The sequence below is a fragment of the Aedes albopictus genome, chromosome 2 (genome assembly GCF_035046485.1).
Source record: "Aedes albopictus strain Foshan chromosome 2, AalbF5, whole genome shotgun sequence".
Taxonomy (NCBI): Eukaryota; Metazoa; Arthropoda; class Insecta; order Diptera; family Culicidae; genus Aedes; species Aedes albopictus.
This window is the reverse complement of record NC_085137.1, coordinates 91267272-91285783: the sequence shown is the minus strand read 5'-3', so window position 1 is coordinate 91285783 and position 18512 is coordinate 91267272.

The window sequence follows — 18512 nt, the reverse complement described above, 5'->3', positions numbered from 1 at the left end:
CTTCCAAATCCATTCAAGCAAAGGCTATATTTTGTCCAAACCAAACAATGTAGGGTATGTGTGCCACAAGTAATCTTACGCTCCCATATTCATCCTATTCGAAAACAAGTGATTACGGCACCTTATGATTCCGTTCTTTTTGTCTTCATCCGTGCTCACTTCTTACAAAAAAAAAAAACAAAAATAAGAAACAAAACAAACAACGCTTCAATCCTTTATTTTTTGTAGGATGAAAATGGGAGCCACATGCTTAAGAAGGGAACCAATACCCTAATTGTGACAAAGAAAAACAAAATCGAGTACTCGACACTGAAGAAATTTGTAAGTCGCAAACGAATTAGGCCTATCTGCCCAAAGATAAGCGCAGCAGTGGAATTAACAGAACTTTGCCTCGAGGGTACAAAAAGTCCATGTAAGATTGTATTTTTTTTTTATCCAGCAAATTTTTCCAGCTACCCATAGGTGTACATCTTCAACGTTTCTGCTTCTTCGTAAGCAGCAAGGAAATCAATCCCCCGCAGCCGTGGGCTATTCTTTTCTTCATCCATACTACGTTGCAGAGAACAGAGTGTCCAGAGCGCGTGATGCAACCTTCTGGTGGCAAGACACCGAGACGAAAGACGAAAGCCAAAGAGAAGCTTGCCAAGAGTGACATAAATCAACTAATCAGTATACCTTTATAATGTTTAAATTCACATAACTCATACTCGGAGCCATGTTTCATGTCCGGGACACTCTGGGAACACTTTTTTTCCTTTCTACCTTCGATCAGGGGTAAGATGAGGAATCGCAATTCGTAACGCATGGAAAGGGAGAGAGAACATTATTTCTTTTTTTGAAAAATTTTCCTCATCAACGAGAACCGGAGTATGGAAGACGAATGGGTCGGGGCCGGAGAACACCAACCGTGGCACGCATCGTCATCTTCGCCGTCGTCATCGTCGTCGTCGTCGTCATAATGAAGCTCCGGATAAACAAGGAACTGAAGAAAGACAACATCGATGAATGCGGCACGGCGATGAGGAACATGTTGGCCATCATCAGACGGGGTGAGAAATTAATGGGAAAGGTGCCGGGAAATGTTGGAAAATGAAGATTTCAGCTATTAATTTCTGGTGGATTTGTGATTACGACGGAGCGATGGGAGATAGTAGGAGGCTCAGCAACGACAGCTTGTTGGTGCAGTAGTTTTGATCGTTGTAAGGTTGGCGTCATTATTTTTGGGTGTCTTGATTAGGCTGTACGAGAGATCCCGGGAAATAGAGATGTAATCATTATTATTAATTTTGGGTTTAGTGGATGTTAGACTGTGGAGTTTCACTTTCTTAAACAATTTTGAAAAATAAGGAATTCCGGTTGATATAATCGCATCAAATTTATAATTGTCGCTGGAGAAACAGATGAATCTTACTTCGAAAAAAGGTACAGTTTTTTATCTAGAACACATAATAAAAAATATACATACTTTATGCATTGATACATTGAGTATAGTATTATATTTTGATAGAAATAGGTAGGTAGATCTTAAATAGAAATGTTTATCTTCGACAACGGCCAATGAATGCTGCTGTTGCTGTAATGTGAACCCTCGAACTAAATATTGAGAGCTATATTTAATAACTCCAAAGCTGGAAATAGGTATCAGTAGGTCGGCTCCAGTGGCACGTTCTCCTTCATTTGGGAAATTTGTACAATTGGGAAGCGTTAAAAAAATATTAATCGAATAGAACTCACAACGTAGCGGAGGAATTCCTAGTTGGGTTTTAGAAGAATTTCATTCCGAATTAATATAGTTGAGTTTTCGAGAACTTTTCGTTACAACTAAAAGAAGTAATTTATTGTAGAATTATCTGTGATTCACGGAGTTTGGTATTGTCTCAGTGAGGACGTAACGGTAAAAAGTAAGACCCAATGACCTTCGGCCGATGGCCTGACACCGTGTCCCCTGCTGTCCGTGGGAGTCGTCTCCATTCTACTTGGTCCATGGCTGTGTGTCTTCGAGGGTTCGAGAATCGTCCGCCACTTGATCTTCTTGTACCAAGAAACATTTTAGTTGGGTTGCTTTCCGACATCCTGATGGCGTGACTCGCCCACCGTAGCCTTCCGATTTTCCCGTTGTAACCGATGGTTGGTTCTCTCAGCAGCTGATACTGTTCGTGGATCATTCGCTTTCTCCAAGGCCCGTCTTCCATCTGCACTCCGCCTTCCGTTCAAAACTCCAAGGGCGCGTTGATCCTCTGCACGTAGAGTCCATGCTGCGTGCCCATAGAGGACTATCGGTCTAATCAGCGTTTTGTAGATATTGAATGTCGTGTGACGATGAACTTTGTTGAATTGTAGAGTTCTGCGGTGTCCAAAATAAGCTCGGTTTTCTGCCACAATGCGTGTCTGAATTTCTCTACTGGTCTCGTTGTCGTCGATCATCAGTGAGCCCAAGTATACGAATTCTTCAACCGTCTCGATTTCATCACCGTGGATATAAATTCGGAGTGGCGGATGTGATGATTCCTTCCTAGAGTCATATTTGCCATCATGTACGTTTCCGCCATCCTCTCAAATTTGCGTGCTGTAATATACAAATCATCAACGAAACTAAGCAGCTTAACGGGTTTAGCAAAAATCGTTCCACTCGTGTTTATCTCCGCTCTCCTTATTACACTCTCTGAAGCAATGTTTAACAGCAAGCACGAAAGACCATCACCTTGCCGTAACCCTCTGCGAGATTCGAAGGGACTCGAGAGTGTCCCTGATACTCGAACTACGCACATCACTCGATCCATCGTGGCCTTGATAAATCGTATCAGTTTATCCGGGAATCCGTACTCGTGCATAATCTGCCATAGCTGGTCTCAATCGATTGTATCATACGCCGATTTAAAATCGATGAACAAGTGATGTGTGGGCACGTTGTATTCGCGGCATTTCTGCAACATTTGGCGAATGGCGAACATCTGTTTCGTTGTAGCGCGTTCACCCATGAATCCATCCTGATATTGCCCCACGAACTCTCATCGGTGATAGACGGCGGTATAAAATTTGAGAGTATGTTGTACGCAGCGCTCAGTAGTGCGATCGCGCGATAGTTCCCGCAATCATGGGACCCTGAAATCTTGGACCTGAAATGCCCACAGGGAGTTTCAGAGGTTTTTGGGTGGTTTCGAGAGTCTCAGAGCTGTTTCAAAAACTTTTCCGGCGTTTCAGGAGGTTCTCAGGGGCGTTTTAAGGGTCTCAGAGGGTTTCAGAAACGTACCAGAGGCATGTCCTGGGAGTTGAGAGGTTTTCAGAAGGTTTTCAATTAGATTTCTGAAGAATTTAGAGGGGTTTTAGATGCGTGGAAAATAATTTGGAATGATGCTGGGAGATAATGTTGGAATGCTGCTTAGAACGCCCTCAAATAGTTCCTTAAATCTCTTTAAAATCCCCTTGAAGCATTCCTGAAATGCCTCGGATCCCATTGAAATGCCCCTGAATTCCTTGCAATCCCGTTAAAAGGCTCATGTTAACCCCCTTAAACAATCCCCTGAAACGTCCCTGAAGCATTTTGGATCCTTTTTATTTTGGGCTCTCTGGGAACTTCCTAGACTCCCCGTTTGGGAACTCGCACAAAACCTATCTTCTAGTAAACTAAACTGCCTCATTGAAAGCGTTGACATAATTTATGAATAATATTTCTTATTTTTATGCTGTTTTCATAATTCAACTACAGCTAATGACATAAGAAGTGGTTCCAGCGTATGTTAAAATAACATGATTTTAAAACAACGTTATATGTTTCTGATAATTTCGACCATAGAATTGTCCCTGCAACTCCAACGTGCAGCACGTTACGGATAAAAATTTGATCTAATGACTTCGAGTCCGAGCTCCGGTTGGTTGTTGGCTTTGTGAGTATCACCAGCCAGTCAGCCAGCAGCAACGAGAACCAACTGCCAATTGAAGTACCTCTCATCACCGTTTGCATTACCGAGTTCGAAAAGGATGGCACTCCATTGTTTGGTGTTTTTTTTATTCCTCGCTCTCACTTCCTACAAGGGGTAAAAGCTACAACGTCGTATTGAGCCATGGCGAGGAGGTGCATGTAAGCTTTATTATTAACTCGTATCGTTGGAAATAGACATTAATTAATAGCGATAATTTATCATTTCGGTGAACCAAACACCGCCCTCTGCCGCTTCATCGCTGGGGAGTTGTTGCGCTCGGTTATTGCACCACCACACCGTGAGCGACCATCATTCCTCAGAATCTTCGTCGCATCCTACCTTTGAACCTTTCTTCTTTCGTATACCTACATCCATCTCTTCACCGGACCACGACCGACGGGGACCACGCAGAGGTGGGTATGAGCTATTGAGGTGCTATAAATTCTCAATTTTTCATTAAACAGATTCAAAGCTGCGAAACGTCATCTTCAAGCATCAACCTCTTCCCGGGCGGATGGATGGCCATTTATGGACGGGGAGGACGATGACGACGTCGTCCTAAAGATGACGATGATGGCCATATGGGATGGACCTTCGATCCGCGCACCGTTCGTTGTTGCTGTTGGGTGAATAGGACTTGTATTGACAGCCAACAAATGAGCCATTTTGTTGAGAAGATTTGTGATTAATGATCCGCTTCTTCTCGGATCCCTGAGACTTGCACTGAGTAAAAGCGAGTGACGGGCAGACTGTGATCTTCACCAGGACACATATTATCTTCGTCGTTGCTGTGTGTGATATCTATTCGTCATACAAGCTCTCGATGGTGATGATGACAAAGGCTACATACGATGACGGTGACGACGTAGGATGTTGATGGCTATCCTTTTGCATCCAGGACCAGCCATTGTCGACGGTATCGCTGCTGGCTCTGGCTCAGTAAGATGGCAACAGTTGGTCAGCTGAAAAGGTTCCAAGGGAAAATGGAAGGAAAAATGGTTCACATTTTTTCTCGATTCCCAAACCGGGATTGTGTAGACCGATATGGGTAAGAGATCGATAAAATCATATTTCATGAAATTAGGTCCTGTTGAGCGTTGAGTGAAGAGCGAAATAAAAAAAAAATGCTGACAAGTCGTGAATCAATTGCGTTAGAATGTATTTAGGCTCTAATCTTAGTTATATTTAGCATGTAAAAGTAACCTTTGATGCCAGGACCGGATCGAGGCTGTCCATAAACCACGTGGTAATTTTTTCCTGAATTTTAGACCCCCTCCCCACCGTGGTCATGCGTGGTTTCAGGCTACCCCCCCCCCCCGGGACCACGTGGTTTTTTTGTCAAACCCCATAAAAAATAACCACAACAAAACAACAACAAAGTGTATCATTGTGATTTCTAAACAATAAACGCACTCATGCAGGGCAAGCAAAGAATGCACTTCAATTAATAACTGTGAAAATATTCAAATAACACTATTTTTAAGAGAGACAAGACGAATTACTGTGAGAACATAGAACCAGACCGAAGAAGAAAAGACGTCTTAAATTTCACTTCAAAAAAATAGCTAGAATTATTACAAGGATGACAGCCTCAAAGAAGGAGACAGCTTTTCAAAAATGTAAGTGAGGGATCTGTAAAGAGATAGATATTCACAATTGCATGTCATTTCGTTCTTTCGTTAGCAGAACATGTAAAAATAAATGATCTGTAAAGGTTTAGTCTGATTTAAAAATCAGCCACGTTAGCTGAAGATGTTTAGTAGTATCATAATACATAATTGTATAGTATTTAGTTTTTGTAATAGTTGTGTAGTATTTCTGTTTGTACATTATTTTAACTCTACTAGAAGAGAAATATGTGACGCGGAATCTTAGGCAAACTGGACCTTTCAAAACACTGCACAAATGATCAGATTGTAGGATTAACATGTACTCAAATTAGCTAGGATTATGCAACTTTCAAGAAAAAAGAAAAATGCGAAAAGGTATCCAAAATGAAAGAAAAAGTTTCTTTGAAGTTTTTCATTAATCTGTATTTTATACATCACGTTTAAAAAATCTCGCTTTTTGGTTTATGGTTTATGAACAGCCCCTAACGTTGCTCTTCTAGCTTAACGGCGCTCTGATATGCACAGTAAGCTCGATGATCTTGCCGATCGCTCCTCGGCGGCAGGTCTTATCATCAACGTCAACAAGACCTAATCGATGGATGTAAACACGGTTAACCTTTCCAGCCTCACGGTAGCTGAGCAAGCAGTAGAGAATGTTGAAAGCTCCATTATATTGGTAGCCAAATGGCGGCCGATGGTTGCACCAAGATCGACACGGGTACCTACTGGGATCAAAGGGCTGCCTTTGCGAGTTTAAGAAATGTATGGAAAAACAATCAGATGTCGATGCACTAAAATCCGAATTTTCAACTCGAAGATGAAATCTGTACTGCTTTACGCCAGTGAAACTTGGTGTGTATCAGTGGAGAACACTCAACGGCTGCAGGTCTTCATCAATAGATTGCCCGCGGTATATAATTCATGAATGGTGGCCTAACAATTGGATCTCCAACGTGGAGCCCATAGCGACAGAAATTCGAAAGCGAAAGTGAAGGAGGGTTGGCGGGAACGAAATCTGCAAGTAAGCGAAAGATTGGAACTCAGCAGGACATCGCAGCAGAGGCAGACCCAAAGGCTCATGGCGGCGCAGCCTCAACAAACAAAGGAAGTCGACAAAAATTTTACCTGGTCACAGGTCAAGGCGGTGGCTGGCAATCACCCTAGATGGAGATCTTTCATGTTGAGACAGTGGCAGAAACGGTTACGTTAGGGTGCCTACATAAGTGAGGTAGCACTTTGGGGGAGCGGGGGCACGGTGTCAAAATTTCGATTATTATCGAACTTTCATGTACCTCGGATCTTTCTTCAGAGAACGCCAGCTTTTCGGCTATATTTTATAATTGAAAAGTTTGAAAATATTTCTTCGGGGAGATTTTGTTTTAGCTAAGTTTTTGGCTATTTTTCATACTAAAATTCATTAAATTACAGTTTTGAGCCAAAAATTTTCACCGATAGAATATTATCTAGTTTTCCGATTATGGAAATATAGCTCAAATACTAATCATTTTCGAAAAAAAAAAATACGAGGTACATGAAATTTCGATAATAATCGAAATGTTGACACCGTTGGGGGTGTCTGGGATAGCGTGACGAGCCATGAATTAAGTATGGGAAAATATGCTACGAAAGGGACAGGTACTAGTGAAAAAGCTGCCAAAAAGCCCCTTAGTTCGGTGGGTGATAGGAGCCATACAACTCTTTCGCTGAGTTTCATTATACTCTTGTAAACCAGCTGGTATGTATGGTATTACAACCGAACTCATTAAAATGGGTCCAGAAATGTCGTCCATTTTCAGACCAATTTTGTTTATGTAATCAACTGGTTAAAAAGAATTCCCTTATCTTATGTGACTTTGATATTGAAACTATCTATTTATAACAATGGTGCACAAACAACATAATGAACGCAAATTGATATAAATGACACATACCTATATCGTTGAAAATACTGATTCATATAAGTTTGGCTAATTACCAGTGCTCCTAGTAACATAAATAATAAATTATTTAAATATCTTCTTTTAACGAACTGAACCAGAAAAAAATAATGAAATAAAATCATTCAGTTGCCAAAATATGTGCAAAATCAGCATACCACTGCCGAATCCAACAAAAGATTTTATGCTACAGCTACTCAGGGTGTTGACAGGCGACTGGTTTGGACAGTCGCCCACACGCTTCCAGCCGCATTCCCGAGTAATGCTGGTGTAATAATAATTTACGTTTCCTTTCACTCATATCTGAGCACGATCCAAAACTTCATCAACTCGGCAACAGCACACATCAGCCTCTGCTGATTGCGTTCTCCCCGAGATGGATCTTGCTGCGCAGACCCCAAAGTCACCTCACCAGTATCCATAAACAACAAATGACGTCCAGGGAGTGATATGTTTATGATCATCACCAGCGACAACGAACCGCGTGTGACACTCGTTCCCGTCCCAGAGGGAACGTGTTTTCGAGTCTGGTTGGAAATTTATAGCTTTCAGATAAAAAAATCTTTATTGAAATCGAAGGAGGACTACACAATGACGCGAAGTTTATTAATGAAAAATACTGCCCCAAAACGGACCGACCACTTCACTCTTGTGTCGACCTCTGCCGCTCATGCTGCTGCTGGCCTCCGGGTGAACCGATATTAAAAATCCCATGCCGATCTGAAACGAATTTAATACTAAATTAAAAACAAACACCACGCCGCTTCGGCCCCGAAAAATTTCAACTTCATAAACTAAAAAATATCAATGAAACAAGATTTATACCCTTCTAATTCCTCTCCCAGGTCCATCAGAAAGCCAGAAGATACCTTCGAACCGAAATTAATTCCATTCAAGTCCCCTCCCCCTCTCAATCATCCGAAAGAACTCCAAACCCACCACTCGCGCGGCCATCACTCCCTCCACGCTTCTTTCGATGGACAACCTTTTGTTGGATCATAACCAAAGTCGTTCGCCGGCCTGGTCCGCCGCTGATCTCGGAACCAATCGACCGAATGGACCGAAAGCACTCTCACACTCTATCATAACTCACGCGATCGGACAGATGGATGACCCACCTTCGTCAGCGATATTTATTCGTCTCTCCGACGACGACGACGCCGAAATCTACCGGAATATATCTCTAGGAAATAATTTATAACCCTTCCACCACCGACCACATCGTATAACGTTTGTGTCGTCGCCGTCGTTGTCGGTCGACCATCGTCGCGTAATCGTGGAAGAGCAGGAAATGTGATACACACAGAGCCAAGTTTGAATGGAAAAAAAATAACACAGTAACTTTTATGGTTGACTTTACGTTTCCATTATGGTGCCCCTTGTTTGTGGAGGCACAAATCCAGCAGCAGAAACGGCAGCAGCAGTACCACCACCATCACACCCGAATTGGATGGTTTTAATTATATTTTTAATGTTCGATTAAACGCTGCCAGGTGAGGAAAGATCAGGCTGTTAAATGCGGATTTACGGCTTTGGCGCGGGTGAATTTCGGTAAATCAATTAGGAGACCAGAGATATGAAAAATCAATCAAAACAGGAAATAACTAGGAAACTGGGAAGCATAGAAAAGTGGTCGTGAAGAGGTTTAATAGATTTTTAAATTTTATTGGTTTTGTAGCATAACGTTGTATTTGATTATTTTTCTCAGCTGTATTTTTTTTGTTAGAGATATTCTCAGCTTTATTAGGCGTACATAAATGAAATGCAGTAAAATAATCATATATCATTGGTGGATCAAATATATTTACATTCGTAACTTGCCGTATCTCAAACATGTTGGAAGAACATATTAGACATCTGTAGATTGTCTATATCGGGGTGTATTAACAGTTTTGCTTATCCTTTGTACAGCTTTGCACTAATGTTTGTTGGGCAGTGTCTCCCAATTACAATCCTGATAGTAAGAACAAACTTTCGGCAGCCAAGTTGAAGGAACACTTCATTAATTAATTGCATTATAATAACGAAAGTGCACCTACACAGTACGAACAAAATCTGTAAATTTATGACGAACTGAATGTAACAAATTGACCTCCATCGTGTTCGATAGAAATTTATGTGTGATCTCGATATTCAACTGCTGATTGCTGAGAGAAAAGCATCGTCTTTTCAGAGAAACTTAAAAAATCTTTATACGATAAACATGTTCCACCATAAAGGAACAAACTGTTGTACCGCTTCGGCAACAGAGAGCGAGAGAGCAGTCTCCGCAGCGAGGCAGACGACTGAGCATAGCTGACTGCATGTCAATTTCAAGTGGATATGTCTCAAAAAATGTAAACAGTGCGCATGATTGGCTGATTACTGAGCGGACAGTATCATCTCTCGGTAAATGGCTGTAATTTTGTAGTTTTTGCTATAATTTTCAGTCGATGCTTAACTTACGTGCTGTTTAATTTTCATGATTTCTTTCTGTGCATAAATGATGAAGAGTAATGTTATTTATTAATGTTAAATGCACAGATAAAAATAATGAGATTTACACGTCATGTAAACGTCATTTTAGTCATGTAAACTTATTGTTATGATGGTTTACATGATATATCATGTAAATTTGTGTTATATGTCATGTAATCACTCAGAGTCATGCTAAATTGCATGATATATAATGGAAGTTTACATGATATTTTATGATTTTTACATGATATGTCATGTAAACTTCTGTGATATCCCACGCTCCAATTATGTGCACCATCTGTCACAGAATTTTATACTCTTTTTTCGATCTGTGTGTGGAAAACAATTTTGCTTAAAAGAATAGCCTATGCGTTGAAGGGTTTGGGGACAAAACGTCGAATGCCAAAATGTCGAATGGCAAAAGGTCGAATGCCATAACGTCGACAGAGACAAAACGTCGAAAGGACAAAATGTCGAAAACGAGTATTCTAAGCAAATAGTGAGTTCTTTATTCTTTTCAAGGAAATCCATTCTTTCACTTGTAACTGCCGACTATCTCAGAGGGTAGCCTTCCGGACAATCCCTGAATAAACACCTCATGGTCAGTATGCTTCTTGAGCAGTTTTTCGAGGGTTGGGAATATTCGCAATATCGTTTCCTTCAGGATAGCTAAATTCGACCAAAAATAGCGAGGTCCTGCTGTCCTTCTCCGCAATTCATTCGGTATTTACAGGATACACAGATCGAAAAAAGAGTGTAAAATTCTGTGACATATGATGCACATAATTGGAGCGTGGGATATCACAGAAGTTTACATGACATATCATGTAAAATCATAAAATATCATGTAAACTTCCATTATATATCATGTAATTTAGCATGACTCTGAGTGTTTACATGACATATAACACAAATTTACATGATATATCATGTAAACCATCATAACAATAAGTTTACATGACTAAAATGAAGTTTACATGTCGTGTAAATCTCATTATTTTTATCTGTGTATGGTACTAGTACAAAAATACTATCCACACAATACTCTTTACCAACTCAAGTTGGTGCTTTCAACACGAGTCGGAACTTTTGCCAGTTGCTCTTTCCCCCTCTTCTGAGCATTGGCGTAACTAGGATTTTTTCCTGGAGGGGGCCCAGGGGGGGCCTGACTTGAGATGAATTTTAAGCGGGATGGGCGCCCCATATGTGAATATGTAAATCAGTATTGTAGTTTTGAGTAATCAAAATGACTGTTTTAGATTTGTTCATAGTTTCGTAAACTATATGAGTACGAACAATTCTTCCAAGATTTTTTTTCCATTGCTTGCTTCAGTGATTCCATCATGGCTTCTTCCAGAAATTCAATCAAGAATTCATCTAGGGATTCCACTAGACATTTTTTCGAGGATTTTTCCTGGGATATATTTAGTGGTTCCTCCAGTAATTGTTCCAGAGCTTTTTTCGAGGTTTCCTTCAGGAATTTTACCAGAGATCCTTTAAGGTATTTCTGCAAGTATTCAGAGATTTCTACAGGAATTTCTCCATATACGCCTTTCAGAATTCCACTAGAGATTGCCCCAATAATTACACCTGGAATGATTTGAAGTATTTCTGCAGAAAAGTATTCCTGAAATTATCTTAGAAAGTTTTACTTAGCGATTATTAAAAAATACTCCAAGAATTGTTTGAAAAATTTGTACAAAAACCCTTTAGGGATCCTAGTTTTCCTTCAACAATTACTGTAGACATTGATTTCTTCATTTTTTATCCAGGAATATTCCTACAAAAATTCTTCCAGGTATTCGCTAAGAAAGCTCTTCTGAGATTCCATTAAGAGTTCCTCATGGGGCTTGCTTCCGGGATTCCTCATCGGGTTTCTTCAGAAATTACTTCAAGAGTTCCTTCAGGGATTCACCGGAAATTTCTTCTGTTATTCTTACAAAAACGAATTCCGAGATTATTTTAAACATTTCTAGAAGAACTCATAAAGGGGATTCCTTCAGAAACTCCCGCAGGAATTAATCCAGGATTTCAGGGTTTCCTCAGGAATTCTTCAGAAAATCCTCCTGGAATTCCCTCAGATATCGAACTTTGTATTTCTTCAGGAATGAATCTTGAGATTCCTCCAGGAACTCCTTCGGAAATTCCTCCCGGATTTTTTTCAAGAATTATACTAGGTATTCCTTCTGGCATGCCTCTAGGATGTCATTCAGCCTTTCTCCAGAGACTTCTGCAAGAGTTCTACCAGGAATTTCTCCAGGTATTACCCCAGGTATTTCCTCAGGAATTACTCCAGGAATTTATTCAAGTTTGGATCCAGGAATTCTTCCATGAATTCCTCCGAAAATTCTTTCAGGGTTTCTTCCAAGAATTAAATCAGGAATTTCTTCTCTAGGGTTTCTTCTGCACATTCCTCCAGGATTTATATCATGGATCCCTCCAGGAATTCCACCGATGATTCCTGCAGTAATTCCTTTCTGAATTCCTCTAAAAATTTCTCCAGGAATTCCTTCATAAATTTCTCCATGGATTCCTTCCAGAATTCCTCTAGAGATTCTTCCAGGAATTCATTCAGGGATTCTCAAGATATTCATTTAGGGATTCCTCCTGGAGTTCTTCCATGAATAGTTCCACGGAATTTCCCCAAGATTTCCAATAGAGATTTGTTCAGGAGTTCCTCCTGAGGTTCTCCCAGAAATTGTTTCAGAGATTCCTCCAGGTTTTTTTGCAAGAATTCCCCCAGGAATTCTACCAAGTAATTCTCTAGAAATTCCTCTAAAGATGCCTCCAGGAATTCCTCAAGAGGTTACTTAAGAATTACCCCAAGAATCCCTTCAGAAAGTCCTCCAGGAATTTATCCAGGAACTCCCATAGGAATTCGTTCAGCAATTACTACCGCAATTCCTTCAGGAATTCCTCCTGGAATTCCTCATAAAATTCCTCTGGGAATTCCTCTAGAAATTTCTCTTGGAATTTTTTCAGAAATTTCTCTTGGAGTTTCTTCATTAATTTCTCTTGGAATTTCTTCAGAAATTTCTTTTGGAATTTCTTAAGAAATTCCTCCATTAATTGCTACCAAAATTTTTCTCGAGATTCCTCCAGGAGTTCATTCAAGAATTCTTTTAGGGATAGTTCCAAGGAATTTCCCCAAAAATTCCTTTACAGATTAATCCAGGAATTCTTCCTGGGACTCCGCAAGGCATTTGTCCAGAACTTTCTGCAGGAATTTGTCCAGAGAACTTTCCAGGTATTCCTCCTGCGGTTTCTCCAGAAATTGCTTCAGGGATTCCTCCAGGTATTTTTCCAAGAATTTTCCCAGGGATTCTTCCAAGAATTTCTCTAGCAATTTCTCTAAGGATTCCTCTAGGATTTTTTCAAGAGTTTTCTTTAGAAATTTCTCCTGGAAGTTTCTCCATGGACTCATCCCGGGATTTCTCCAACAATTCATCTAGAGATTGCTTCGGGAGTTCTTCTAAAAACTCCAAACTCCACTAGATTGCTCCCAGAATTCTTCTGAAAACTCCACCAGGAACTCATCTAGTCCAGGAATTTCTCGAGGGATTTTTCAAGGAAATTCCCCAGGGTTTCCTCCAGGGATTTCTTAAGGAATTTCTCGAAAGATTCCTCCAGGAATTGATACAGGCATGTCTCCAGGAATTTATCCATGGGTTCCTCCAGGCATTCCTCCAGAAGTTCCTCCAGAGATTTCTATCCATTTATCCGCGAGCGGTAATGGCGGCGGCGAGCATAACCAACCGGTTCGGATTTTGACGTTTCTTGGGGGAAAGTCAAAACAGTTTCATTCTCCTCCTCACCCCTTCACCCACCGATCGGTGGCACCAACCGATTGCGATCCCCAAGAAACGTCAACATTCGAATCGGTTATTTGTGCCCGCCGCCGCCATTACCGCTCGCGGATAAGTGGATAGGGATTCCTCCAGGCATTAATCCAGGATTCCTTCAGAAATTACTACCACAATTTCTCCAAGAACTTGTCTAGAAAATCCTCCAGGGATTCATTTAGAAATTACCCCAAGAATTCCTCCCGGAGTTTATCCAAGAAATATTCCAACAATTCTTCCTGGGATTCCTGAATGATTTCCTCCTGAGTTATCTATTTATTTTTATTTATTTATTTGACAACATCTTCGGCTGAATGCCGCACAGAATGATTAGCTAGACTTAATTCTATGTTTAAACACTAATTTACTTCTATTAAAATCAAACGAGTCACACACATCATTAAACAATCTACAACACGATTCAAACGGGCTGTGATATCCGTAATCCGAACGATGAATGGGAATCCACAGCTATCTTGAATTACGAAGGCGGCGGGCTGGAGCGTGGAAGTGCAAGTTGCTAAGAAGACAGCTGCAATCGATTTTGCCTGTGATTACACCGGTGACCACGTCTCTAGGAATTCCTTCAAATATTTTTTCAGGAATCCTCCAGGAAATCCTCAAGTTATTCTTTTAAAAATTTCCCCAGAAATTCTTTCTGGAATTTATTCAAGAATTAATTCAGGTATTCCTCCTGGCATTCTTCCAGGATTTCATCCAGGCATTACTCCAGCGACTCCTCCAGGAGTTCTACCACGAATTTCACCAAAAATTACCCCAGGTATTTCTTCAGGAATTCCTCCAGGAATTTCTTCGGAAATTCGTACAGCAATTACTTCAGGAATTGTTCCAGGAATTCCTCCAGAAATTCTTCCAGGGTTTCCCCCAAGAATTAATCCAGGAATTTCTTCTCCACGGTTTCCTCTACACATTCCTCCAGGAATTATTTCATGGATTCCTCCAAAAATTCCACCGACGATTTCTCCAGTAATTCTTCCAGAAATTCCTTCTGAAATTGCTCCTGTAAGTCCTCCAGAAATTCATCTGGAAATTTCTCCTGGAACTCCATTAGAAATTCTTCTCAGAATTCCTCTAGGAATTTCTCTAGGAATTTCTTTAGGAATTTCTCTAGGAATATATTCGGAAATTTCTCCATGGATTCCTTCCAGAATTCCTCTAGAGATTCTTCCAGGAATTCATTGAAGAATTCCTCAAAGAATTGATTAAGAGATTCCTCCTGGAATTCATCCATGAATAGTTCCATGGAATTTCCTCAAGATTTCCTATAGAGATTTGTCCAGAAATTCCTCCTGAGATTCCACCAGGAACTTGTCCGGAAGTTCCTCCAGGAATCCCTCCTAAGGTTACTTCAGAAATTTGTTTCAGGGATTTCTCCAGGGTTCTTTTCAAGAATATCTCCAGGGATTCGTTCAAGAATTTCTGTATAAATTTCTCTAAGATTTTTTGCGGGAATTCCTTATGAGGTTTCTTCAGACATACCCCAGGAATTCCTTCAGAAAGTCCTTCAGGAATTCATATAGGAATTCCTCTTGGAATTCCTGAGAAATTACTACCGCAATGTCTCCAGGGGCTCCTCAAGAAATTCCACCAAGATTTACCGCAGATATTTCTTCAGAAATTCCTACAGGAATTTCTTCAGAAGTTGATACAGGAATCCCTCCAGGAATTTCTTCGGAAAATCCTACAGCATTCTTCCAGGAAATTCTGCAGGCAATCCTTCAGATATTGCTTCCGATATTCTTTCAGGAGATTCTTCAGGAAATTCTATAGAAATTTTTCCAAGGGATTCCGCCGGAAATTCTTGCAGGTTTCCTCTAGGAATTAATCCATGAAATTCAAATCCAGGGATTCCTCTAGAAATCCGTCCAGGAGTTATTTCACGGGTTCTTCTAGAAATTCCACCAGGAATTCCTCCAAGAATATACCAGAAATTCCTGCAGGGATTCCTCTAAGGATTTTTCCGTGAGATTCCTCCAAGAATTCCTCCTGGAACTCCTCCAGAAATTCCTCTGGGAATTCTTCTAAAAATTTATCTTGGAATTTCATCAGAAATTTTTCTAATGCTCCAGGCATTACTCCACGAACTTCTCCAGGGATGCCTCCTTCAGAAATTTATCCATTAACTTTTCCAGGGAATCCGCCAGGAATTTGTCCAGAAAATTTTCTAGGATTTCCTCCAGAAATCCATCTTGGAATTGCTGTGAAAATTTGCTTATGATTTCACAAAAAAAAAATGTGTCTATGATGCTTCGTTCTTGAGTTATGATTTTTCAAAGTAGGTGGTGTCTGTGGAAAATATTTGTTTTTCACTGGAGTTTGCCGAAAAATTAGGCAACCCTGATTTTTTTTCAATTTAGTTTTTCAAATATATATGATCCCTACCTAATTTCATTAAGCTTCAGAACCTTCGTACCAATTTGTACGATAATAAAAAAAATCCCCTAATGCTCCAGGCATTAGTACAGGAACTTTTCCAGAGATTACGCATGGAATTTTTCCAGAAGGTTCTCCCGGATTTCCTCCAGTAATACATCTAGGAATTCCTCCTGTGATTTCTTGAAGAATTCCTCTAGGGATTCCTCCAGGAATGCATCCAGATTCATCTAAAAAAATTTCTAGTAATTTCTAGAGAGATTTCTGATGCGGATTCTTCAGATTTTCTTTCCTGAAATTCCTAGCATAATTGCTCTTCGGATTCCTCCAGGAATTCATCCAGGGATTCCTCCAGGTATACCTTCAGAAATTACTCCAGGGATTCCTGCAAGTATTGCTCCGAGAATTCTTGTAATGATTTCTTCCGAAATTTCTCTCGGGATTTTTTTTTTAATTTATTCAGCGGTTAGTTCAAAATTACAGTATTCCGTTCATAATGTTTTGCAGGGATTCAACCCAGGATTTTTTTTAGGATTACTTGTAGATTTGTTGAATAATTTGAAGGATTTCGAGAGGAATTCCTCCAGCGATTTGTATTGAAATTCTTTTAGATAATTTTAGAGGGACATAGAAGCCAAAAAATTCTCCAAGAAGTCATCCAGGAATTCTTTCACAATTATCTCATGAATACCAAGTATTTTACAAGTTCAATCATGAATATCTTCAAGATTACGATTACCCCTTGCAGCACCAGCTTTTAAATATATTAAAACATCCTCAATGACCATTTGAATTTGTGCGTTGTTTGATAGATGCAAAAATACCCCTGGCCCACGAAATAAAAGAAATTAATAGTGTTTGACTAGAAATCACCTCCAGCATGGTTTTAATGAATTCACTCGCGTATACGCTTCAGCTACGTACATCTATTCTCACTAGGAATTCAAAAACTTTTGCTGCAATTCCATTGCAAATTCAACCAGATTTTTTTCCCACATGATACTTGATTTCCATAAAGAAGCACTTAACCATATTTTGCAGTAATGCTGCTAGAAAATTCAAAGATTCTTAAAGATACCCATCCAGGAATTCCTGGAAATTATCATTTAGTATTAATTTCTCAGTTGAGAATTGTCTCCAATAACTGTCAATTTAAACACATATTATGAAAAATTAATGTCTATTATAGATCTATGTTTGTGACCACGGCAGTGGTTTTAGATTTTTTCTAATTTCCATATATAAAGTCATGACAAATTTCTGGGGGGGGCCTGGCGGATTCTGGGGGGGGCCTGGCCCCCCTGGCCCCCCCTCTAGTTACGCCAATGCTTCTGAGCCCATGGCTCAAACGGACCCGGATACATGGACATAGGCGAACAGCAACTTAAAATGGACCCCCGGCCCCGATCGGACTGGAAAAAGGAACAACGAACAGCCACACATCACCCTCCTCGTGTTCATCATTCTACCATGATAGGGTAAAAAGTGAAAACAGCGCAACGACAACCAATTCTATATTGTAGGAATAGAATAGAGTACATTTAGGCGCTGTACAAAGTAAGTACAGCTTCCAATTGGAATCACTCACGCAGTGCCCTAGTGGACAAAAGAGCTGTAAATTAGGTTAAGTGATGGAAAAATAAAAAAAACTCGAGTCGGAAGCACCATGGAGTACAAATGTACGTATTGCCACCCTCTTAGGCTACCAACAAGATCATGCTTTTCATTTGAGTAATGGAACTTGTATGGTGGACTATTCTACTCTTGCCTTGCAACTATATAACTGATGAGGAAAACTGCATAACCCACTGCTCTTTTTTTGTACAAAGTACGATTTTAAATCACACAAAATCTAAAAAAAATCTACACAATGAATTGCGAACATTTACACACTTCTCGTCGTTTTGTCTTTTGATGTTTTGTCACCCACCAAACAAAATGAAATTTAATTCTTTGGATAATTCTTAGGATCTACCTTTCAATACAAGAGGGGATGATCACTTAGCACAAGTAGTCAATGAAGATTTCTGTAGTAGGAAGAACAGCTACTACTGAAAAGTAGATGGCAAAATTTCTGATTGAAAAATAAGTCCTTAAGGAGTTAATAATTATTTCAATGACAAAAGTTAAAAGAACAGCCTATAAATCCAAGAAGCAAAAATTCCTGAACAAAAAATCAATTTAAATTGTCATTAAATACTACATTAACAAAATGCATATGGTGTCTATAACAGCACTAAAATGTTTATCTCTATGAGAGGCAACAAGGACTCCTCAAATATTTTTGTTTGTGAGCCATACCAGCTGGTAAATTGGTCTACTAAAAATTTTGTTTATTCGACCTTTTGTCCC